Below are 26,697 nucleotides of genomic sequence, written 5' to 3'. Positions count from 1 at the left end.
GGACACAGACGAGTACAGAAAAGGGTCTAAAGAACACCGGGGGACACACGGAGAGGCTGCTGCCTGTAAAGTACAGAAACCCACTGTACAGAAACAGTAGGGGGCATTGTAGTATGTGGGAATGCCCACACTTATAAAATTACACCTGCATAATATGACATCGCACCCTCCCTGTAGCTCAGTGCGTCTCCTCGTGCAGTGCATGCATCGCCTATACATAGGATACCCAACAGTACTGGGAAGAGGCACATGCAAGCAGGGCAAAGACAAGTGCTTACACGAAATGACTAGAAACAAACTGAGGACACGTATAGGGACAGAATGTGGCCCAATACCCGGCAGTCAATAAAAACAGACAACACACATGAAGGCAAATTACATGTGGAAACGACAAATACAATTACCAGTCACCAAGAACCAGTTGTGCAACGTGGAAAAACTTGCAAATACAGGAGAAACAACAACACGGGCGGGACGGGCTGTGAATGACATTTTCAACGTGGACACGACACAGACCGTCACCACCCCTCCTCCCACACCACACAAACATCTATCCGATGACGGGCACCGCTTTCAGTGTCCAGGCAAGAGCAGCCTGTCGATGTTACCACCACACGTCCCCCCACCCCACCGTCCAAGAGGCACCGACCGCGCGCGCGCGCCTCTCCTACCTCTGCAGACATTCCCTGTCTCCCTTCCTGGCAGCGGGGGCGGCGGGGAAGGACAGAGGAAGGGGTGGGGGCGCTTAAAGGGGGGTTGGGGAGGGGGGGCGTTAATGCCTTCCTGTGCTGAGTCACCAGACAGCAAACACACAGAGCGCGCTGCCCCACCCGGCCCCCGGAGGAAGGCGCGAGGCCTCGGCCCCCTGCAGCCCTGGGCATCACCAGGAGCAAGGAGCTGGGCGGCTGCAGCCCCCGTCCTGCAAGTTTGGTTTCAAGAAATGAGTTGCTTGTTTTATATTCACTTCAACCTACATTAACCACTTGAATGGTTAAACTACAAGTCCCAGCGTGCAAAGCTGGAAAAAAAAAAGCAAGGAGCTACTCGTGTGTCGCGTGTAGCAGCGCGAGATATCGGGAGGATTGCTGCTTGGACTGTGACATGACACTGTTGCCACCCGCTCTATCTCGTGCGGGCATCTTTTTTCCAGCCGTTTTGAAAACACATTTCAGGAAAAACAAGGCAGAGCAAAAGGCACACCACTGCCTTTCTCCGAGGTCAAGAAGAAATGCCTCGGAGAAAGGCAGCGGCATTTTCGGATTCGGGGGCGTGTTTGTCTTTTCTCTCCTCCAGCCATTGGCTGGAGGAGAGAATGAGACTTCTTGCAAAAAACACGCCCCCCCAATCCGAAAAGGACAGGGCCTAATCGGAATGACTGACCTCTTCTCCAATGGCTGGCCAGCATTCAAGAGGCCAGCCAATGGAGAACAGGGGAGAAGAGGGGCGGGTTCAAGCCCCTCTTCTCCAAGTCATTAAATCTCGAAGCTAGACTGCGCAAGCGCAGCCTTCGCAGCAGAGACCTAAAAAGGAGCGTGCACGGGTGGGCGCTGCTTCGCATACAACGCCCCAAAGCTCTGGAATAGCCTCCCCCTTAGCATCCGTAAAGAAACCAACCTGCTGCCATTCCGCAGGCTTCTGAAGACCTGGCTCTTCTCCCGATAATTCCCCCCCAGGAGCATTTCAAGCTGACACGACAGCGCTGGGACGCCCTTGGGTAGCTACGCGCTTTACAAATCCAAAATCAAAGCAAAGCAAAGCACACCACAGAATCAGTTTCTGGGCACCTATATTATCCTACTAAAGCAAAACTCTTAAGTCCCTAATTTGCTAGGGAGGGCAACATCTTCCTTAATGCGTCATCTGCATATGGCCCTTATGCTTTAGGGAGACGCCGGCGGTCCGGGAAAGTGATACAATCAGCTCAGCTAAGGTAGCAATGCCGCAGCGACGCTTTCACCAGCACAATATGGAAGGCGAGTTAGGAAATGCCTACATCTGGTTTATTTTGGGAGGGAAGAGCAGGTATTCTTTTACTATTCATGCTAAATACACCCTTTACTTCGCTGAGATTTTTTTTTTTTTGCAGCTTTTATATAGCGCGGACTCGACCCGAAGGTATTGGAGCGCTTTACACAAGCCCCGTATTTACATTACACAGTCAGGCACAGGGAGGTGAAGTGATTTGCCCAGAATCACAGGATGTGGACGCGACCCAGAGGCTCGAACCCGGGTTTCCAGCACCAGAGTGGGTTTGTCTCCTGAGGCGGAAAGCCGGGAGTAGACGCTGCTTTGGAGTACTGTGATTGTATGTGTATGTGTTTTTAACTGCGCTTAGACACTTTACTCTGCACTTTGCACTTTGGGTATCACGGAGCGGATCTAGCGCTCACGTGACCCCTTGCACCAGCGTCCCTCGCCGTTGGCCACGCCCACCTTCTGGCCACGCCCTCTTCCCGCCCCTGAGGTCGTCTATTTCAAATGTGCATCTACAGAACGCGCAGCGGACGTGTGCAGCGGGCGCGCCGTTTGCGCGCCGAAGGCGCGCCTAAGGCAAGCCCGTCTGCGGCCGGACGGGGCTAGGGGCACGTCTCCATGCCAATTTTATTTCATATTCCTCTGATGAGCTTACCGCCCTCCAAGGTCACTGGCCACTCTCAGAATCCGTCCGCAGGCATATTGTCTCACTAGGGCTTGTCCCTTCCCCCATTCCCACATCACAGTCCTCCCTGCCCGCCCCTCCGCTACAATGCCCTTCCCCGACGGACCCCCCTCCTTCTACTCCATCATTGTCTGTTCTCTTGCTCAACACCAGGTCAGCGGTCAAGCACCATCATGAGCTCTTTGTCCTGCTTGATTCTGAGAGGCCTGACTTATTGCTCTTGACCGAAACCTGGTTCTGTGATTCCTCCCTTCCCATTCTCTTGGCTACTCTTCCCCCTCCCTACGTCGCCTTACGCGCCGACCGCCCGGCGGGTAGGGGGTGGTGTGGCGTTAATTGCCCGGTCGGAACTGAATTTTCAAACCCTTCCCTCTTCCCCCATTCCCTCCACTGAATTCCTTCTAGTGCGTTCCCCCGTCTTCTCCCCCCCTATTACTTGTCTTCTTATGTACCGCCCTCCCCAGTCTTCTCCTCTGTTTTTGCCGGCATTTCAAGACATGCTGGCCAATATGGTGGTTAATTACGCTTCGGTCTTGGTGTTAGGGGATTTCAACTACTGGCCCTTGGACCCTTCTGAGTGCACTGCCTCGAAAGAATTCACGGAGTCTCTTCTATCTCTGAATTTTGTGTCACATATCTCTGTTCCCACTCACTCTCACGGTCACATACTTGACCAGGTTTGGTCCCTCAACCTTCCTGTTTCCCCGGTGACGGTCTCCCCTTGTCTCTGGTCCGATCATGCCCTTATTTCTTTCTCCATCTCTCTCAACCCGGTATCCAAAGTCCAACACGCCAAAAATACCTGGGCGCGGAATTGGAACAGAGTTGACTTTCCCACTTTGACCTCTCACCTTCGGAATTCTATCCCGACCCTTTCTGGTCTTCCGTCTGACTCTCAAGCCAACATCATTAATACTTGGTTAGCTAGAGGCTGTGACTCAGTGGCTCCCCTGCGTCGCATTTCCGTCCGGCGACCCAAGGATTCGAACAGGTGGTTCAATGACCACCTAAAAGAGCTAAAACTATCCGTTCGACAGGCAGAGAAGCACTGGAGACAAAATTACTGCCCTTTATCCAAAACTCTCTACCTTACATCACTTGCCGAATACAAGACTGCAATTCTCGCTGCCAAAACCTCCTATTTTTCATTAAAAATAATGTCAGCTGAGAATAAACCGAGAGAAATCTTCGGTATAGTGAATGATCTGGCCTATTCCGACAGAGTTTCACCTCAAATCCCCCCATCCCAGCCTCTATGCAACCAACTCAACACTTATTTTCTTGACAAGATCGCTACCATCAAGGCCAACATCCCCCCCCCTCATCCACCTTTACTGATTCCTTTCCCCCTATCGTCCAAAATCATCTTACCTCTATCCCTCCCCTCACTGAGGAAGTATTTTTGGAGATACTCCCCAAAGTTAAGTCTGGTTCCCCGGCAGACATCTGTCCAGCGCGAATCCTGCAACAAATTTACTCCTCCTGCCCTGAACCCCCCATCACCTTCCTCAATAGTTCTCTGGCGCAGGGAGTAGTGACCCCCGCGCTCAAATCAGCTACCATAGTACCCATCTTAAAGAAGCCTGGCGCTGACCCGTCCATCTCAGCCAATTATCGCCCCATTTCCCTGCTGCCCTATTTGGGCAAGGTGCTGGAGCGCCATGTCACCGCGGTATTCAGCGCCCACGTAGAGGCTAATGGGGGTCTGGCCTCCCGCCAGGCTGGCTTCCGACCCAGGCATTCGACTGAATCAGTCGTGGTATCAGTCCTTGACAACCTCAGGAAGGGTATGGATCACAACAAACACCAGGCGCTGGTACTCCTCGATCTCTCCGCCGCATTTGACACGGTGGACCATACCATCTTACTGTCCCGTGCCAAGGCGGCTGGAATTGAAGGATCAGCCCTGGTGTGGCTCTCCTCCTTCCTGAGGGACCGTACCCAGGCGGTCCGGCTGGGTGACTTCACAACCACCCCACTCCCAGTCACTTGTGGTGTTCCCCAGGGTTCCTCTTTGTCTCCCTTACTATTCAATCTCTATATCTCTTCCCTCATTTTCGCCCTCCAGCGGCTGGAGGTTACCGTGTATAATTACGCGGATGACCTCCAGCTCATCTTTGACTTATCCTCCTCTCCCGCCTCTGTTTCTAGCTTCCAGTCCACCATGACATTCATCAGGGACTGGATGAACCATAACCATCTCAAGCTGAACCCGGATAAAACCGAGTTGGTTCTTACCGGGGGTTCTTCCAGTCCCTGGAACTCTCTTTGCTGGCCCTCCTCTCTTGGTCCCGCCCCCACTCCTTCTACCACGGTCAAAACATTGGGGGTCAAAATGAACAATCAGCTCACCCTCCACTCTCAAATTAGCTCTGTAGTCTCCTCCTGCTTCCTCACCCTCCGAACTATCCGCACTGTCTCTCGCTTCTTTTCCCCCCAGGCACTCAAAATGATCATGGCCGCTTTGGTAATATCTCGGCTGGACTACGCCAATGCCCTTTACAACGGCATACCAGCATACAGCCTGAGGAGGCTCCAGATGGTCCAAAACCAGGCTGCTCGGTTGGTTTTTGGTCTCCCACGCTATCACCATTCCACACCCCTTCTCAGGGAGCTCCACTGGCTCCCTGTCAACGAACGCTCCCTTTTTAAAACCGCATGCACGGTTTTCCAGGCCCGCCAAGGCACTGCCCCCGCCTTTATTTCTTCTTTAATAAAAGAATATGTTCCCACCAGAGAACTTCGCTCTTCTTCCAAGTCCCTCCTTCAAATCCCACGCTTCAGACGTAAAAAGTGGGGAGGGACCAATTTCTCTACCTTGGCCCCCACTCTCTGGAATTCCCTCCCTGACCATCTCCGAGCGGCTACCCATTATGTGCCCTTCCGTAAGGAACTAAAAACGTTCCTGTTTAAACAGGCCTTCCCGGTTTAACCTCCCCCTCTGCTCTCCCATAGGCTCCTATTTTGCTTCTGCTGCCAATACCCTCCACTAGCGCCAAGAAACCGTTCGGTGTACGCTGCGCTCTATAAATGTTTTAAATTAGAAATTAGTCGGCAGTCTAAAGAAGAACTGCGCGAAGAGCCAGCTCACAAAGAAGCCTAGCTCAGATCTGAGATTGATCTGGTTGGTTTCCTGCGTGTGTTGGCACTTAACCTTTTATTGCCTAATTACTGCAGCCGGGTTTTGCAGGACCGGTTTCTGGTCCCAATGATAATATCTAGAGGACCTTATCAGAAACCCTGCCCTCTCTCTTCCCCTTGCTAAGGGAGACCATGTATGTGGATTGTCCTCTTTCTATTTCTTGCACTCTTCATCTACTTCTAGTGAGCGCAAGGTGCAGTTTAGCATTTATATGGACATCAACGACTCGACTGAAACCGATCACAGCTCAGGTTTGGTGTGCGCTCCCCCTGCAGTCCAGCATGCCACCTATTTTAACAAACATATTTTTCCTGCTTGATTTTGGTGTTCTCCCATCACACCCTGTTGTGATGTTCAGCTCCACGTGGTTGACCTCACATATAGACCTTCTCTTGTTGGAGAAAGGAGAACCTATCTGCTCTGAATTCATTGTAAGTTCCCCTTATCGTACACATTAGATTTAAACTGAATACCCAGGTGCCTTTAATGGTGTGAGAATGGCCAACTATTCTCATCACCCGGCAACATCCAATAGGAAGGAGCCTGGCGGCAGAGGGAGTATGGAGCTTTTCTGTGTGGGATAAAACTGTGCTTCCCCAATAAGTTACTCTTTATTTTATATGGACCCTAAATGGAGACCAACAGATTGAACTTTGGCAGCCTCCTTACAGGATAAGCGGCTGGGGGAAAGAAAACACAGGGGTGGGGTGTAAGTAAACGGAGCAGAGAGTTGAAGCAACTCAGGGGGGGAAGAGGAATCCAGGGAAGCAAGGTTGGGGGAAACGCTGAGGGGAAGAAGCAACAGGGGATGCGTGGGTGGGCATAGGCAACACGGAGGAGGGTGGCAATGAAGAGAGAGAGAGAGACTATAGCGGAAGAACCCAAAAAGAGTGCCAAGGTTGGGGGATGGGACAAGCACCTATGACAACAAGCATTGGCCGCGCGGCCGTAAAAGTAACGGCCGCGCGGCCATGAAAGTGATCGCGATCAAAGCGAAAGTGATCACGAAGCACGCGAGTGGTGCTCACGCAGCAGTGATCGCGCTGGAAGGGAGGCAGATCTCTCTCTCTCTCTCTCAACAAGAGATCTGCACACTCGTGAAGATAACACTGCTCAACCACACACCTCTGTCGGGGCGAGGACCAAACGACCCACCAAATAAAACACAGGTGACCCATGACTAAACACTCCCCAGATCCTAAATAGCTGCCCCATCTGTGGCCACCTTCCCATACCCCAATAAAAAGTTGTGCAAAACCAATGTACAGAATATGTCCCTTGAAGGACAGGCACAGGAATTTCCAGAAGACTGGATAATGATGTATGTTTCTCTAAAAAGCTAACCTACAACCAACAGGCCTGCAATAAAGCCATAAATGCACCATCTTTACTGCAGCCTGCCACCTCTTCAGTAGAGACCTCCAAAATCTGGAAGAGGCCCAAGTGTTCAAGCCAAAGACCGCAGAGAATTATTTATGTTTTTTTTACAACAGACTCTTTACACTGTGCCAAGCAAAGACACCCGGATGCCAGAACGCTGCATACGACCCCCCCCTCCAGACACCTTCCCAAGACCTGCAATGTTCCAAAAGCTATGTATTATTGCACCTTTGTACACCGTCTGCTTAGCTGCATCCATCTGCAGCAAGAAATCTGCCATGCCACATGGAGCCTACCTTGACATTTCTGCAGCGCTTGCATAGGGACCTCTCCCACCTCACGTACACATGCACTGACTACTATTTCACACGCACTACACAGAGCACTCTTGCACAACAGATGGTACTAACACATGCCCGCCTTGGGCGCCCAGATGTCAGCTAGGTCATGCTATGTCTGCTCACCGATACCCCATGCCGCGGGCACAGACAGTCTTTACTTATCCCAAGAAATAGCCCCAGAAAAAGCAATGTCTCAACCTTCTGTACCTATGTAGGATTAGGGCCAAGATACAACCCAGTAGAGTAAAACGCCAAAGAGTAGTGGTAAACATCACCTGGTATGAAACCAACCCCACAGCACTACATCTTTTTTCCGAGCCTAGTGACATTCAAACGGAGCTAGACAGGATGTGCAGGTGAGGCACTATTGGCAAGGACACGGTTTGGCCCCGAGATTATCCAGAGAAGAGGTTCTTGGACGTAGCAAGGCCACCGCACCAGTGAACAAACATGTCTGCTCCTTCCTCGGTCTATGGTCCCAAGGTGACCCTAAGCGTACCTGGGGGAGAATGATTGAATAACAAATTAACCCCAGACATGGATTCCAGTGCAGGGCCATTTACCTCGAAGATAGAAGCAGAAATGAGCCTAGAAGGGAAGGGCTTAATGCCAACATAGATACCCCATGTCAGGAAATCTGGGACACCTAGATCGTTAGGTACACGGGGCTAGAAGGTAAGGGGCAACCCCTAATTTTACATACATTTACACTGTATTCCTTATGTTTCAGAAGCAAAGGAGAGATACCGTTTGGCACTACTGAGAATTGTGAAGCATTACTGTACATACCAGATATGCAATGGGTACCTCCATGTTGCTGGGTATTTTTTGACAATCTGGGGAGTTCAGCTACAGCCAAGCTCATCCTGATTAGCAGGGCCTATGCACCCTCATAACCATACACACCCCAACCCTGGTCATCCCTGGAGAAGATCTGTCTGAGTTGTTCCAGCATCCACTACAGAAGAAAACATCTTTATTGCATCAGGCTTGTGCCGGCTGGTTGCAGATAACCAGGTGGGAAATGCTTAAGATGATCAACGATACTGAACTCAGCCTAAACGGTACCAAGGAAGAACTAAAAGCCATCTACCTTATGGTGATGCAACAACAGTATGTGTTGGACTTGATGGCCATGATGCAGGGTGGGAATTGTGCCAAAAACGGTGATTCCTGCTGTACTTTTATCCTTGGAAATGACCTAGACAACGGAACACTAACTCTTGCCATCCACCAACTGCATCGTCTACAAGCTGACATGGAGGAGAGAGGTGCCCCTGAGAAGGACTGGTTTATAGACTTATTTTCCTGGTTTCCCCAAAGGGTGACTAGACTATGCCCGTCGTTGCTTCCAATTGCTCTTCTTGTGCTATTTTTCTGTGGTTTTTTGCTATAAAAACTCAGACGTCAAATTAGGTAGAATGCAAGTAACTAGGGAATCAGTAATAGACACAACAGAAACACAGCAAACCTTGAACAAAGTGACATGAAGTATGGGGTAAATGATGGAGTTGAAAATTCAACTAGAGGGAGGAATGTGAATAGAAAATACAATATCAATGCACATCAGGATATATGTGGGAACAAACTTGCATCATCATTGATAAATTCACCCGATACGACCTCTCACTCAACCCAGAGTCCGAAGTACGCATTCAGGTAGACCCGGCAACCTAGGCCTGAAGCTACTGTTGGACAGGTCACAGGTGGGGTGACGCATCAAACGCATGAACAGGAAAACCAGGATTGATCCAAGAAAGAGGCAGCGACACAACAGTGGTCTTAGGAGACGGACCCCAATAAAACACATTTGGCCAGAGGAAAGCGCGCTCCCAAAACACCCTAATGTCAGATACCACACTAAGTTAGGAACACTCAGCCAATTGGAACGCAGCATGCACACTATACGCAGTGATCACGTAATACCCATTTCGGACATCTGGACACGTACCCACTGGCCCAACATTGTGTCTACACAAGGTTGAGATCCACCGGTGCTTATCAAATGACCAGATTTATGGCCCCGTGACTAGACCCAGATTTCTGTCTCCAAAGGAATGTACAATTCACTTTATGCCTCATTTAATTATTAAAATGACGGTTAAAACCAATGAACTTTGAGACAGTCTTCAAACCCCCAACTCTGTCGCCTGCTCTCCCGGATGCTGCGTTTAATTAAACTGTTACTGTTTTGCCAAACGCCTCGTCTTATTTTTTAAGTTAAACTCACATTCGAGCTACACCCCCTACCAACCTCTACTCTACCTACAGGTGACGGCGATGGCAGAAGAGAGGGACCGGGGGAGGGGGGTTTACGGACAAACCATATCCACCGCAAGCCTTACTGGTGACCTCTACCCTAACCACAAGTGGCACATGGGGGGCCACAGAGAGAGATCTTACAGGAGCATGGATATATCATACCAACTGTGAGCCTTACCAGTACCCAATACTCACAGGTGGCACATGGGGGGAGGAGGGGGGTGGGGGGGGGAGTCGAGGGGCAGCAGAGGGAGGTATCCTACAGGAGCACAGATAAACCATACCAACTGGCCTAACCAGTATACCCCTACCCACAGGTGGCACCCAGGGGCAGCAGAGTAATAGGTACCCCCGGGCAGCTGTGACTACTCCACCATAGTCCATTACCAAACATCAACCCAAGCTCAAATTAACCGTATTGTACTCACTACCTCATTCCTAAGCCCAGCCCACCTACGACCAAGTCACTAGGCCCAATACCAGACGTCACAGGGGCGAAGACATAACACCAACCCCAAACAACTCCTACCCCGAACTCTGCCCTTAACTAAACCCATCAACTTACACCTGCCACCAAAATAGGACTTTCACCCAGGTGATGAGGAGAAGAAGAGTGAAGAGGTGCTGGTGAGGCCACAGACCCCAACCATAACATCAAACCCTGGCTTCTACACCAACCTAACTCCGTCAGTAACCTCAAAGCACCCACCAACCAGTCACAAGGCCCAATCCCAAACGTCACTGAGATGAGAGGGCGGCAGAGAGATGAGGTGCTGGTGAGGCCACAGACCTCCAAAAATTACATCAAACCCTGGCCTCTACACCAACCTAACTCCGTCAGTAACCACAAACCACTCGCCAACCACATTTTTAACTGGTACTCCAAAGGTCAAAAGGTTCAAAGCATTGAGACCACCATCCCAAACCCTTCCACAAACTCCATCCCCAAGGCCAGTCCTTCAGCGCTAACCCCGCCTTCACCAAAGGTCAACTCTCAAACTCCCCCCCCCCCCCCGTCAATCCTCAAACTCAAACACCCCCAAACTTATCTATCCAGGGAAACTCTAATATCTTAACCGCCCCTCCCTCCAGTCAACCCTCAAATTGCAACCACCTCGAGGTCAATTCTCAAACTCCAACTCCACCTCAACCCTCAAACTTGAACCCCCTCCCCCAGCCAAATCTGACACTCGAACCCTCCGGTTTACTCTCAAACGCCAATCTGCGCTCAGGCCTGTTTCGCTGACTGGGTCAGAGCGGGGGGGCGGGGGGAGATAGGGTAGTGGTTGGGGTTAGTGGGAGGGTTTGGGTCTGTATTACTGACACAGTTAGGGTTGGTGCAGAGTGGGGGGTAGGGTGCGGCATTGTACCCCAGCTTCTATGGTTGAGACTTTGTTGGAAGATGGGTTCAGATTTGGGATTTGAGTAGAGTTGCGTCAGTAGGACTGGGTTTAGGAGTAGAGTTTGAGGGTTAACTCAAATCTGAACACCTCTCCCAACCAAGTCTCAACCTCAGAAGATACAACTGGCTCCTGATAAGGGTGGGACAGCAGAGAGCAGAAACATCTACAACCACAACCACAAACCTGGCCCCTACCCCAAATTTAGTGTTAAATCACCGGCCAGCAGAACCTCATCAGAAGAGAGCTGTACCCTATGGGTAATGGGGAGGGTGGGGTACTCTTGCTGGAGCAGGGTTTTCTATTGAAAATGTATTTAAATTTGAACTCCAGTTTATGTTTTATATGTCATAATTAAAATTACTGATAATTATTAAATATTAATTTTGTTGAAGTTTCTGACTAATCAACTTTACTAATGAAAGAATTACACGCGGGATTGCATTTATGTTGCTTTATTAATACGTGAACTAAGTTGGTGAGCAAATTAATTAAATATGTGTGGCTAAAGTACTATTTGTAATGTGTTTGCGCTTTGAAATAACGTGCTTTAATGCTTCTTTGTGTTGCAAATGGCTAGGTAATTACATACACATAAGGGTATTAGTGGGTATTAACACTGTATTATCATTACGATGTATTAACGTGGTTTTGTGTTTCTTTTAATTAAGATGGTCCGTTTTGGCCTAATCCAAGATGGCCGATATTTGCAGCCTGCACTTGAGTGATTGAAATACGACGAGAGGCCTCGCTGAATATGGTTGGAAACCACCTGACCTCGGCCTCTGACTGTATTAAAAGTTTCCGTGAGGACAGCAGCTCCAGGCTCGCTGCCAATTGCCCTTGGAGAAGAATAAAGCCACAATGAACTCTGATAAACTTGCGGTGGCTTCACTATGATTCCGAGGAAGAGCATTCATGGATGTATCATTTTTTAGTTTGTGCTTCCTTCTTCCGTGTTTTTATTTTTGAGTTTTTCGAGAGCGGAGGTTTTCTAAATGTTGCGAATCAACATCCTTTCCTGCTCGCTCTGCTCAACGGCTCAACGGACGTTTAGAGTTTGTTTGTAACTTTCAATGTGTAAGTTTTAGTATAAATTCTGTTAGACTAGAGAGGGTCTAAGGCCACTTCTTCCTGAACCTATGCTCGTGAGGATCGACGCTGATTGAGAGGACGGCGACTCGGGAGACTTTACTGAGAGACCTGTCCTGACCCAAATACGACATTTAGCTAGAATAGGTAATTATGAGAATGATGATTTCGCTATTAATTGACTTTCATTTGAACTAATTTAGATAAAATAACCTTTTGTTTGAATCACAGTGTCGGGTGGTTATTTCTTTGTCATTTATTGAGTTTTCAAATGTGTTCCTAATGTTTTAAATCATGACTCAAGACTGATCAATTAGGTCGCATTGACCCCGGCTTAGATGCAGATTGATTTAGGAGTTCTCTCGTATATACAGTGTGGATAGAGTAATAGAATGAATGTTAGTGTGATGGGCCCTAGCGTATGATGAGTGTGTGTGCGTATGACTGTGGAATTACTCTGTCCGTGGAAGTAGGGAGAATTTATATGCTCCGATCTGCAGCACTCTAGGGTGGGCACATAGTGCAGCGTACCCGGGGGACAGTTCCCGGCCCTACCACTACCAGATACCTCGCCCCTTCTCCTACCCTGGCAGTGTCAGCGAAACAGGCATAAGCACAACACGATATACAATGTAGCACCTAGAGGCCAGGTTACAAGTCGGGCAGACTAGAAGGTCACAGGTGGGCCGGTGTTTACGGACAAAACCCCCAGGAGCAGCACCAGAGCCGGGCCGGCCCGGCCCGGCCCGAAAAGCACTAGACCCTGGCCTGGCCCGGGGTCTGCACCAGACGATAAAATCACCCGAGGTTTTAGTTTCAACAGCAGCATAGCTCTGCCCCCGTCCCTGCAATAGGGGGGAGGGGGGATTCAGGAGGATTCAAGACAGATTCCCCCCTGCCTTCCCCTACCCCTTTCAGACCCTCTCCACTCACCCTGGCCCAGCGCTCACCCCTCGCTCACCTACCTGGTTCAGGGAGTAAACGTGAGCGTCCGTGGAGGGGACCTGCGGGTTCACTCCTGCAGCCCAGTGCCCGCAGGGTCTCCCTCATTCTGTGAAGGGGTAAATGATTTACAAGGCACTGGTGGGTGGAACTGCAACGTAACAATTACACACAGTGTGCACCCCGCTAGTACCACTCATGTTCCACGGGGCGGCATGGAGTCTGATGGAGACGAGACGAGAAGGAACAGAAATGCTCCAGCGCAGCGACGACAGCCGACCCCACTCCAGCCAGAAACCCCCCCTTCATCGCCAGCACATCACTACTGACCCGCAGGTGGGCACAACCAGCGCCAAGAACGTGAAGAGTGGCAGGGAGGGGAGAGGCGCTACTGAGCACCAGGGAAGACTAACAGAGCAATTAATATCAGGGTGCCTCCGAAGAGGCCGCCCCCCTTAAGAGAGGTGAGAGGTCAGACTCCGGTGCATCAGGAAGAGAGAGCTGGGCTCCCGTCAAGGAGAGCGGAGGACCCCAGCGAGAGAGACCAGGGGCCCTCATGGCATCAGCCAGGGAGAGCCGGGCACCCCGGGGCACCTGGCAGGGAGAGCCGGGCACCCCGGGGCACCTGGCAGGGAGAGCCGGGCACCCCGGGGCACCTGGCAGGGAGAGCCGGGCAGCCCAGGACACCAGGCAGGGAGAGCCGGGCACCCCGGGGCACCTGGCAGTGAGAGCCGAGCACCCAGGGGCACCAGGCAGGGAGAGCCAGGCACCCCGGGGTAGCCATCCAGGGACGTTCTGCTCTTCCAAATACTCGGAAGTCCTGTCAGCACAGAAAGTATCCACGAAATGAGGTTATATCATACCTATTACTTTTCTGCTACTCATGGGAGACACACTCACCATCTAATTAAAATTTGGTGTCTAGAAAAGTTCATTATCAAACTGAGATCTAAATCTTCTCCATGCATTTTTCGCCAAGCAACGTATAAAAGAAAAAATATTATCAACTCCCTGATTGACCAATTATCATTAGGTGGATTAATACATAACTCTCTGGAACTCCAGCAATCATCAATTGGAGTACAGGAATTGTGGCTTTTTTCCTGACGCAGGCGTCACTTACGCTGAAACGCGCGTCGCAAAGTATACAGTTGTGCCACAGCATTGTTTACTTTTCACCCCTATATAGATAATAATCTATTTTTAATGTTTGTAATGATTTTACCACATGTTTATGCATAATAAAACTTTTATTTTATGAATGTACTAAATAATTAGAATTAAAAATAACAACATTTTCCATATTTGTTTCATTGTTTGAGTTGTTCTGACTACCAGACACAGGGTTCATATATGCCACCATTCATGAGAATTGCCTAGGTTGTTACTTTTCAATATATCCGGCAGGGAGAGCCAGGCAACCCGGGGCATCCGGCAGGGAGAGCCAGGCACCCCGTGGCATCCGGCAGGGAGAGCCAGGCACCCCGGGGCATCCGGCAGGGAGAGCCAGGCACCCCGGGGCATCCGGCAGGGAGAGCCAGGCACCCCGGGGCATCCGGCAGGGAGAGCCAGGCACCCCGGGGCATCCGGCAAGGAGAGCCAGGCACCCCGGGGCACCAGGCAGGGAGAGCCGGGCACCCCGGGGCATCCGGCAAGGAGAGCCATGCACCCCGGGGCACCAGGCAGGGAGAGCCGGGCACCCCGGGGCACCAGGCAGGGAGAGCCGGGCACCCCGGGGCACCAGGCAGGGACAGCTGGGGACCGCAGCGCACCAGTGAGCGAGACCAGGGGCTCTCATGGCATCAGCCAAGGAGAGCAGGGCACCCAGGGGAATGCGGCAGGGAGAGCCGGGCACCCAGGGGCATTCGGCAGGGAGACCCAGACACCCCGGGGAATCCGGCGGGGAGAGCCAGACACCCCAGGGCATCCGGAAAGGAGCATGAGCATTAGGCAGTGGGAGCAGGAGAACCCTCCAGCCTGGGGGAGGGGCAGCAGGGCATCAGGCAGGGAGAGAAGAGGCACAGAGCAATCCCTGCCCTCCTCCCACCCACCGCCCTTCACTCACAGATGACTGGCACTAAGGGTGAAAAGGACAGCAAAAGTCACCCAAAGCCTGACCCTTGACCTTCAGTTATGTGCAGACACGTCACTAAACCCATTCACGTCGTATTTAACTGTCACCGAGGGGAAGGCTGTGAATCAGAGGCCCCTTCAGGGAACAGAGCTGTGAGGGTGGGGGGTGGGGGGGGGGGGGGCATAGGCTTCAAGAGCGATGGCAGCAGGTGAAGAAACAGGGCGAGGCAGATGTAAGAGGGGATATGACAGGGCGAGGCCCATTCTTCCAGACCCACAATATTCTTACGGGTTAATGCACCTGCTGCGGAGACCACGGTGCTGCCTGTGGGTAACGTCACGTGTTCCGGTTTCAACAAGGTATGCACCGAGTGCAACCTCCGGTGACGTGTACAGTAGTTATAAGCTGCACCCCTCGGGCTGGGAATACTGGGCTCTCCCCTCTTCCCTCCCCGTGGGCCAGGCTCTGCCGTCCACACAACCCTTCACCATCAGACCAGGACTACCTCCCTCCCACCCCTCCGGGTCATGACCCCAGCCCACACACAATCCCTCACCCCTCAGGCCAGGAATACTGCCCCCACCCCTCTAGGAGGTCATGCTCTTCAGCCCACAAATAAAGCGCAGTGCAACCCTCGTACCCGGCAACCCTCAGGATGTGTGCACTGCCCCGCAGGAGCCCTGCCCTGGGCCTGGGGTCCGCTCACCCCACGTATGGCGCACCCCACCTCTTGTACTCTGCACCCCTCCCAGGAGGTGTACACTACCCCGCAGGAGCCCTACCCTGGGGTCCGCTCACCCCACGTATGGCGCACCCCACCTCTTGCACTCTGCAACCCTCCCAGGATCCCATCCCTGCAGCCCGCTCACCCCACGTATGGTGCACCCCACCTCGTACTCTGCAACCCTCAGGATGTGTACACTACCCCACAGGAGCCCTACCCTGCGACCCGCTCACGCCACCTCTCGTACTCTGCACCCCTCGGGAGGTGTACACTACCCCGCAGGGGCCCTACCCTGCGGCCCGCTCACCCCACGTATGGTGCACCCCACCTCGTACTCTGCACCCCTCAGGATGTGTACACTACCCCACAGGAGCCCTACCCTGCGACCCGCTCACCCCACGAATGGTGCAACCCACCCCCCATACACTGCACCAGGCCCTCCAGGAATTTTTATTTGGGCGGGCCACGGGTGCATTTGGGTGGGCCACTGCGGGCTCGATTTGTCGCATATATGTCTGGCCAGGCCTGCTTCAGGGCCCTCCTTTATCTCTTCTTAGTCTTACAAGGCCCTGTAAAACACACTTTTCCAAATCTCCTTCTACATATTATCACTCTCAAAAACTGTTTATACTATGTAATGTTCCTTTGATGGGAAGAGGAGGTTTCTGAGGTGGGAGTATCAGGCAAGTGACACTACTTGGGCTCCCTCTGTGCGAGACTTCAGGGAGACTCCCTCTTCATTACCACCTCCACCTGACCCGTACTCTGCAACGCACTCCCTTACAGGCTCCCTCTGTGCGAGCCTTCAGGGAGAATCCCTCTTCATTACTACCTCCACCTGACCCCGTACTCTGCAACGCGCTCCCTTACAGGCTCCCTCTGTGCGAGCCTTCAATGAGAATCCCTCTTCATGACTACCTCCACCTGACCCCGGACTCTGCAACGCGCTCCCTTACAGGCTCCCTCTGTGCGAGCCTTCAGGGAGAATCCCTCTTCATTACCACCTCCACCTGACCCGTACTCTGCAACGCACTCCCTTACAGGTTCCCTCTGTGCGAGCCTTCAGGGAGAATCCCTCTTCATTACTACCTCCACCTGACCCCGGACTCTGCAACGCGCTCCCTTACAGGCTCCCTCTGTGCAAGCTTTCAGGGAGAATCCCTCTTCATTACTACCCCAACCTGACCTCGGACTCTGCAACGCACTCCCTTACAGGCTCCCTCTGTGCGAGCCTTCAGGGAGAATCCTCCTTCATTACTACCTCCACCTGCCCCGGGACTCTGCAGTGCACTCCCTTACAGGCTCCCTCTGTGCGAGCCTTCAGGGAGAATCCCTCTCCATTACTACCTCCACCTGACCCCGGACTCTGCAACGCACTCCCTTACAGGCTCCCTCTGTGCGAGCCTTCGGGGAGAATCCTTCTTCATTACTACCTCCACCTGACCCCAGACTCTGCAGCGCACTCCCTTACAGGCTCCCTCTGTGCGAGCCTTCAGGGAGAAACCCTCTTCATTACTACCTCCACCTGACCCCGGACTCTGCAGCGCACTCCCTTACAGGCTCCCTCTGTGCGAGACTTCAGGGAGAATCCCTCTTCATTACTACCTCCACCTGACCCCCGACTTTACAGCGCACTCCCTTACAGGCTCCCTCTGTGCGAGCCTTCAGGGAGAATCCCTCTTCATTACCACCTCCACCTGACCCGTACTCTGCAACGCACTCCCTTACAGGCTCCCTCTGTGCGAGCCTTCAGGGAGAATCCCTCTTCATTACTACCTCCACCTGACCCCGTACTCTGCAACGCGCTCCCTTACAGGCTCCCTCTGTGCAAGCCTTCAATGAGAATCCCTCTTCATGACTACCTCCATGTTGGACTTGGCCCTTCTGGCAGGTTCACCCCTGGACTTTTTGGCTTTTTATTGGTGACTTGGTGTGGTAATGGTTTGGTCTCTGCGCACTTTCCCTGTGTCCCAGGGTAAAGTGCGTGCGTGCTCTGAGTGCATGTGGTGAGATAGGCCTGCCCTCCCATAGGAATGCATGGGGAGTGTATGTGTCCCTAGTAGTTCCTGATGCGTGGGGTGTGCAGGCCCGAGTTTGGTATGTGCGGACTCGTGGGAGTGAATGCTGCGCGATGATGTGTGCGGCGTGCATGTACCTAGTGTGGAAGTGCCACTTCTAGAAGTGGGCACTTCTGTGTGCAGTGTGTCTGTCGCGTGATTGGCTGGTCATGTCATGTGACGGTCTAGGGATTCCCCAGAGTCAGGATGAGTCACCCAGTGGTGAATGGGGAGATCAGCAGCTAGATGGGTGGGAGGAGTACACCTGGGTCCTGAATAGGACAGGGTTTTCCACACACAATGCTGGCCCCGCCCCCTGTGGTGCGACTGACGACCCTAGCCCTGCCAGTGAATAGAGTGAGGGGCTGAGCACATCAAGGGTGCTACCCAACCAGCTGCGACTGGTTTTCCCCCTCACCCTGAACCCAGAACAAAGGGTTTGCCTGTATAAAAATGGGGCTGTGTCCCCACAGAAACTGTTCTCTTCCAGGATCCACTTGAGGGGGGGCCTGCTGCTGCTGGGCGCCAGGAGAGACCGCCACTGGGGACTGCCTCCCTGCTGGAGGGCCCTGTGAGCTGGCTCTGGGCCCAGCCTTTGCCCCCTGCTCTCTGAAGGACCTTTTTTTTTGTTGCTGAACACTGCTTGTAGCGCCTGGGAGCGCTTTCTGGACTTTATAGCGCTGGGCGCGCTGTTTTCCTGGACTGGCTGTCTCTCAGAGCCTGGGAGCGCTTTTAGGATCCTTGGTAGCGCTGCGAGCGCTGGCTCACCTTGTAGCGCTGTGAAGCGCTTTGATTCAGCTTGCGGGTGACCACCCCGCTTATTTGCTCCGCTTATTTGCTTATGATTGCGGCGGGTGCCTACCCCGCCGAGGATTGCATTCACGGAGGGAGCCCACCCCTCTAATCACCGAGATCACCGCTGCAGCCCGGTTCGTGACCGGAAGTCAGGCAAGCCTGGGGGCGTGCCGCGGGACGGAAGCCTCGTTTTGAAGTCAGGAAGCGGACGGGAGCCTACCCCGCGCTCCTGTGCAGCGAAGATTCAGGCGGGAGCCTACCCCGCGCTGGACGGAGGAAAGGAGTGCGAGAGGAGCTGGTGCGGAGGGGGCGCGAGGCACATTGTCGGTGCATGCCCCTCCGCGTGACTAGAAGCCCCGGCGTGGAGAGCGGAGACGACGCGGGAGACCCCGAGCAGCCCGGTGAGTGTTTAGCAGGGCTGGGGGACTCCGCGCATGTGCTGGGGGTGCGGGGGCAGTGATCGAGCCCCGTGAGGCTCCACCAGTGGGGGCATCTCTGTCGTGCCTGCGCAAAGCACCCGGGCAGTGCTTACGAGCCCCGTGAGGCTCCAACGTTCTGAGGGGCCAGTGATTGGGTCCCAGAGCCTACGAGGCTCCACTGTATACGGGGGCCATTCCCTTTTGTGTGACCAGAGCGGCCCCGGAAGGCAGCGGGCCGCTCCAACATAATTGGGGTCAGTACTCTTCGTTGGTTCTCGAGCCTGGGAGGCTCCAACGTGCCCCTCATTGATCAAAACCGAGCGCGAGTGCGCTCCAGTGGGAGAAGGTTTGTGTAGAGCCCCGAGGCTCCCACAAAGGCCATATTTGTTTCCCCAGGCACAGTGGTGCCCACGCTCAGTTCTACAGCTGCCCAGCACTTAGTGGGCAGCTGCAACGGTTAGGTGGGGATAATTGACCTTCTGACTGGCGCAGCTTGACTAAACGCAGGGCGCCCTAGCCCCTTCCAGGCCAGTTGGCCCAGGGACTGCCACAGGTGGTGGCTCATGTGGAGTGTTGCGCACTTGTTCCTACTTGCACCTCTGAATGTGTGTTGATGCATCATGTGCCATTGCTTTACACCTCTGAATGTTTTATGCATCATGTGTGTTCCTTCCTTGCACCTCTGAATGTGATGCATCATGTGTAACGTTCTATTACCCCTACAGGTATTGTGATACGTAGGTGGTTGTTGCTTTCTCCTAGTACAGGTGGTGCTAGTGAGGTTCTAGTTCCCTGCGTGACAGTCTCCTAAAGTAGTTAGGGTTACGTAGGTGGTACTTCCCCGATACCAGTAAGTACTGGTTGTGTGCTATACAGATTATTTTTGTGCTACAGTGATTTTATATATTTTATGTGCTAAATATCTAAAAAGTGCTAATTCCTGACAGTGGTCCAGGTGGCCCTGTCTTGTACATAATCCCTTGTAAATTCTGCCCGTGCCTGTTGGCACATTGTAAAGTGTGTGTTTTTATCTAATGTGTTGTGTATAATACAAAGGTTATTTTTATAGAATACCTTGTGTGGAGTTTCCTTTGTGGTGGGCCTTGGGTGTTGTTGCTGGGTGCGCGCGCAAACGCTTTACACATCGCCTCAGAGATAAGCCTGACTGCTCGTGCCAAGCTACCAAGGGGGTGAGCAGGGGTTATCTTTGGCGTGTAACTTCCTTGCCCTGACTAGAGTGGTGGTTTCTGCCTGACTTTGGCGCAAGCCTTAGCCAACCAGAAATCCCCATTTCTAACACTCCACCTGACCCCGGACTCTGCAACGCGCTCCCTTACAGGCTCCCTCTGTGCGAGCCTTCAGGGAGAATCCCTCTTCATTACCACCTCCACCTGACCCGTACTCTGCAACGCACTCCCTTACAGGTTCCCTCTGTGCGAGCCTTCAGGGAGAATCCCTCTTCATTACTATCTCCACCTGACCCGTACTCTGCAACGCACTCCCTTACAGGCTCCCTCTGTGCGACCCTTCAGGGAGAATCCCTCTTCATTACTACCTCCACCTGACCCTGGACTCTGCAACGCACTCCCTTAAAGGCTCCCCCTGTGCAAGCCTTCAGGGAGAATACCTCTTCATTACTACCTCCACCCGACCCCGGACTCTGCAGCTCACTCCCTTACAGGCTCCCTCTGTGCGAGCCTTCAGGGAGAATCCCTCTTCATTACTACCTCCACCTGACCCCAGACTCTGCCACGCGCTCCCTTACAGGCTCCCTCTGTGCGAGCCTTCAGGGAGAATCCCTCTTCATTACTACCTCCACCTGACCCCGGACTCTGCAACGCGCTCCCTTACAGGCTCCCTCTGTGCAAGCCTTCAGGGAGAATCCCTCTTCATTACTACCCCAACCTGACCTCGGACTCTGCAACGCACTCCCTTACAGGCTCCCTCTGTGCGAGCCTTCAGGGAGAATCCTCCTTCATTACTACCTCCACCTGACCCGGGACTCTGCAGTGCACTCCCTTACAGGCTCCCTCTGTGCGAGCCTTCAGGGAGAATCCCTCTCCATTACTACCTCCACCTGACCCCGGACTCTGCAACGCACTCCCTTACAGGCTCCCTCTGTGCGAGCCTTCGGGGAGAATCCTTCTTCATTACTACCTCCACCTGACCCCAGACTCTGCAGCGCACTCCCTTACAGGCTCCCTCTGTGCGAGCCTTCAGGGAGAAACCCTCTTCATTACTACCTCCACCTGACCCCGGACTCTGCAGCGCACTCCCTTACAGGCTCCCTCTGTGCGAGCCTTCAGGGAGAATCCCTCTTCATTACTACCTCCACCTGACTCCCGACTTTGCAGCGCACTCCCTTACAGGCTCCCTCTGTGCGAGCCTTCAGGGAGAATCCCTCTTCATTACCACCTCCACCTGACCCGTACTCTGCAACGCGCTCCCTTACAGGCTCCCTCTGTGCGAGCCTTCAATGAGAATCCCTCTTCATGACTACCTCCACCTGACCCCGGACTCTGCAACGCGCTCCCTTACAGGCTCCCTCTGTGCGAGCCTTCAGGGAGAATCCCTCTTCATTACCACCTCCACCTGACCCGTACTCTGCAACGCACTCCCTTACAGGTTCCCTCTGTGCGAGCCTTCAGGGAGAATCCCTCTTCATTACTACCTCCACCTGACCCCAGACTCTGCAACGCACTCCCTTACAGGCTCCCTCTGTGGGAGCCTTTAGGGAGAATCCCTCTTCATCACTACCTCCACCTGACCCCGTACTCTGCAACGCACTCCCTTACAGGCTTGATTATCCACTACTCCTCTCCAGTGCACCTTATCTCACAGCTGACCTTGGACCCCAGCCCCATATCAGGCACCATCGGGCTCCACTTTCAATTTTCTTGGTAAAAACATTTATAAAATCACCTTCAAACTTAAAACATTGAATATAGCAGTAAATATAATTAGCACGCACTTTAAAGTATGCTGCACAGTAGCCCTAATGACCAGACTGCTAATTAAATAAACAAAAACAGAAAGGCCATGACAGGGCGGCTTCAGCGCTGATGCGAAAGTCTTTTTTGGCTTCGCACCAATAACCTCTTTCTCCGTAAATACCTTTACTATCACCTTCCAACAGTGCCCCTCATCCCTCCATGGCCCCCCCTATTGACCTCCTTGGATTCCCTCACTGCCTCACGCCACAAGTGCCCCTCATCTCTTCATAGCCCCTCCCCCTCATGACCTCCTCGGATTCCCTCACTGCCACCCTCCACAAGTACCCCTCATTTCTCTGTAGCCCCTCCCCCTCATGACCTCCTCCTCAGATTCCCTCACTGCCACCCTCCAACAGTGCCCCTCATCTTTACGTAGCCCCTCTCTCATCTGCATTTCATTTATTGTGTAGCGCTACTCATATCAGTGTAGTGTGTGTCAGTACTTTACACCTCGCACACATTATACAGAGACAATTAATCACACAAGTATATAAATCAGCCTACAGGGAATGTCACATAAACCAATGAGGATTACAAGGTGTATGAATCACATGTCATCCATACTGGTGGGCCGGATATTTTAAGAGGGTTTGGTCTTGAGAAGCACAAACTCCGGATTTAAAGAGTACCCCATTGGTTGGGGGTCAGCTTTACTGATAAAAATGTATATCTGCCCAAAGATACTAATTTTAGCAACATTAGAATGATGAAAGACTGAGGAAGTTCTAACTATATCACAAAAAAAGAAAGCAAAGTTCTAACTATACCATTCATGTTTGTCTGCAGCTCTGTGGTGAGAGTTCATTGGTCACTGTCCTATGTTAGGATTGTAACTTCTGAACTGCAAGTAACACAAGGATCTCTGTGACAAAGGCAGTAACCCACTGAGCTTCCACATAAAATACAGTTCATCTGCATTTAAAAACTACTAACAGACAAATGATTGCTCTCCAGCAGGATCATAAATCACCAGCATTATCTGGGCATCTTTTATTGTCTTATTGCTGTCCTGCATCAGCCATGATAAGGATAAAAACTGTTTAAATGAAGCACACACGAAGTATGTGTCCTGCTGGGCCTGTGCAGATTTTAAGAAGAAAACAAGCATTTACAATGCAACAGTCTCAGCATTGTTAAAGTTAGAGCTATTGGCATTGCTCATGACATTTTTGTTCATGTTTTTGTTTTTAAAACATTTAAAGAAACGGCATTGTTATTTACAATGTCAATAGCTTAATCACTCTCAAATGTGAGACCTATTGCATTTGCAACCACACACACAAAGCCACCCACACACACAGAGCCACCCACAGAGCCACTCACATAGAGCAACCCACACACAAATAGAGCCACCTACACACACACATGCAGTAGCCCACTGACCTATTTACATTATGTGATCTGCATGGTACATGTTCTTTGCTGCAGGCACATTAACCCTATGTGCTACCTTTCCAGGAGTCAAAACTTCCACTAGACAAAACTCCGATCTCTCTCTAGGAAGAACATTAAACACCAGAGTCATCATGACATTTTTATTGTTGCTGAAAATTGCTGGAGGCCAGGAAGGAGGCAGCAAGCGCTTTTAAAACCTTAATTTACTTGCAAACAATGTCTCCACCCAAAGTCAGCGCCCGGTCTCACTGGTTGCACTGCCCTAGAGCTGGCCCTTCTCAAGGGTCCTGTGACCTAAGTGACAGAGTCACTGTTGTTCTTGGCTGTGCTGCTTCATAGGCCTGCCCACAAGACTGGAGGTGAACTTCAGTAAGAGAAGAACTGCTAGACAGAAAGAAAGGGAGGAATGAAAGAGGGGGGGGGGGGGGGCAGCTGAAGCGGCAGATCAGAAGCGGACACTGTATTTTTCTTCTCTAAGTAAGACGGAAAAGACAGATTCCTGTTACTTCTCTGCCGCCCGTGAACCATATGAAATGCAAGCAGGAACAACATGGTTACCTTAACGCTTTTACACTCACTATTCAGAAATCAGTGAGTGCTTTTGCCTGAAAGGGGCCTTGAATGGTCCCATTTCAATGTCCATTGCTGATATCCTTACAAAACGTTAGCAGTTCGACGCAGAGCCGCAGTACACATTTTGTTTTCCAATCCACACCTTGCAGTACCTCCAGGATTGGTGCACTAGTTGCAAGCCCCGGGAAAACAAAGACATTGCAGTTGAAAAATGGTACAACTCAGGAAGGGCTGATGTCTGTTTTTGTGCAGTGATAACAAATGGAGAGGACACGCTACAGACAGCACAAAATGACTGTTTCATTGGGACAAAACAACAACAATAATGTGATTTAATCCTCCGTTAAACTGAAAGGTCAGTGCTGTGAGGAAAACAAACAAGTAAGCCGGAGAGAGGCAAGAAAGGCGCGCAGAGAGTGAAAAGCAATGAAGGCGACAGCCGTGGCTCAAGCGCCAAGACGCCCACGGGCATACACTGCGCTTTATAAATTTCAAAATAAACAAATAAATAAATAAATAAATAAATAAAATAACGATCGACAAACACGTTGAGTTACGGCCATTTTACTGTCAGGCAGAAAGTCACAGCTCTGTGTAATTCTGGTTCTGGCCTGACTTAAGGATGGCCTCCGCCAAGACACAGCCACGCCTCGCGTTTACTGTTTGAGAAGAAGCTTTGCTTACTGCAAATATGGCCGGAAATGTACCCTCTGAGAAAACGCACGCGTACAGACCTCAAAATCTCCGCTACCGCGCAAGTACCGATGTTGTAGGCGCTCCAAAGTTAGACCTAATGGGGGGGGTGGGGGGGGGGGGGGGGAGGCCGCAACATTCTGTGGTCGCCGCATGGCCCCGAATTCCATTAGGAGGCCTTCCAAGATTTCAGCACGCGATGTGCGACCAGGTTAACCGTCAGTACGCACCACGTATTTCGGACACGGACGCCGCGTGCATAAGAAGGGTTCTTGCCCAACCCCCATGCCGCTGAAATGCGCTCTAGCAATATTCTGTGGGGTGTGAGGGGGAAGAGGGCGGGGGATTGATGTCTACGGAAAGTCACATCAGCAGCAAAGGCAGCAGGGAGTAGGACAAAATGGAGAGAGGGCGCGAGAGATGGCGGGCGGAGGGCGATTAAAAGTGAATAATGCTCGCCGACATCTGTGCTTAGCAAAAACACGTCCACAAATTAGTGCCCAAAATCATCAGCCTGGCCAGGATGTGGCACCTGGGATTCGGTCTTGCCTTTCTAAAGCTCTTCAGACTGCAATGCCCCAACTCGGTGTCTGTTGCCTTACCTGGCGAGAGGCATGAACACCGCCGCCTTTCTCCCAGGTCAAGCAGAAATGCCTCGGAGAAACGCAGCAGCATTTTCAGATTCGGGGGAGCGTTTTTCTTTCTCTCCTCTTGCCATTGGCTGGAATGTTTACATTCCAGAGGAGAGAAAGAAAGTAAAAAACACACCCCCGAATCCGAAAAAGACGGGGCTTGTTTGGAGAGACAAAGCTCTTCTCCCATGGCTGACCAGCATTTAAGAGGCCAGCCAATGGAGAAGAGGGAAGAAGAGGGGAGAAGAGGGGAGAAGAGGGGCGGGTTCAAGCCCCTCTTCTGAAAAACGTTAAATCTCGCGAGCGAGACTGCGCAAGCGCAGCCTTCGCTAGCCGAGACCTAAACAACTAGTAACACGTTCTCTTACCTACTCCATTAGTCAAACTTTGTGTCACAGCCTGATGTGATAAGCAGCTGCAGGGGTCACGAAAGGGGAATAAGAATAAAGAAACTTCTTTTCTCTGCTGCATAGAAAAAGAAATTTCCACGCAGCAGGACAGTAGGCAAAGGTTACCCCTGTCAAAGAAAGGATTTGTCGCCTTTCGCTATGCCCCTGGTGGCGAAGAAGGGGTGAAAAAGTAAACAAAGCCTTTTTAACATGTAAATGGTCTTTTAAAGACCTGTGAAGTATTCCGTTGCGGCTGCGATAATCTCAAAAACTGTCTGTGTGTGCGCGCCCAGAAAGCTGTCTCAGCCTGAACGCACACACACGAGGGGGGGGGGGGCTTTGAAGCACTTTGAGCCCCATAGCGTTGCGCACCTGCCTTCAAGCCCTCACTGCAAGGGCCAAGGCTCCTGTTTGGGTGGGCCCGGCCCACCCGCTGGAACCGGGCCTGCACTGCACCCCTCAGGATGTGTACACTATCCCGCAGGAGCCCTACCCTGCGGCCCGCTCACCCCACGTATGGTGCACCCCACCTCTTGTACTCTGCAACCCTCTCAGGATCCCATCCCTGCAGCCCGCTCACCCCACTTATGGTGCACCCCACATCTTCTACTCTGCACCCCTCAGGATGTGTACACTACCCAGCAGGATCCCTACCCTGCGGCCTGCTCACCCCATGTATGGTGCACCCCACCGCTTATACTTTGCACCCCTCATAAAAGGTCAAAGCCTATGTAC

General features: G+C 52.1%; 1 protein-coding gene across 17 annotated transcripts in view; it reads right to left on the bottom strand.

The window, feature by feature from the left end:
• Positions 1 to 26,697, bottom strand: part of PACSIN3 (protein kinase C and casein kinase substrate in neurons 3) — a 339,753-nt gene that overhangs the window by 172,332 nt on the left and 140,724 nt on the right. Inside the window, exon 1 of one of the 17 annotated variants that reach the window (XM_085646613.1) lies at positions 13,242 to 13,810. The exons of the other annotated variants lie outside the window; for them this stretch is intronic. The gene's annotated coding sequence lies outside the window, so the exon portion shown is untranslated. Of the gene's footprint in view, positions 1 to 13,241; positions 13,811 to 26,697 lie in introns of those variants that run through there. 17 annotated transcript variants of the gene reach the window in all.

Source organism: Triturus cristatus, chromosome 3_1 (assembly GCF_964204655.1).
Source record: "Triturus cristatus chromosome 3_1, aTriCri1.1, whole genome shotgun sequence".
NCBI lineage: Eukaryota > Metazoa > Chordata > Amphibia > Caudata > Salamandridae > Triturus > Triturus cristatus.
Note: the sequence above shows the minus strand (reverse complement) of the source record. Positions and strands in the feature narration are given on the sequence as shown.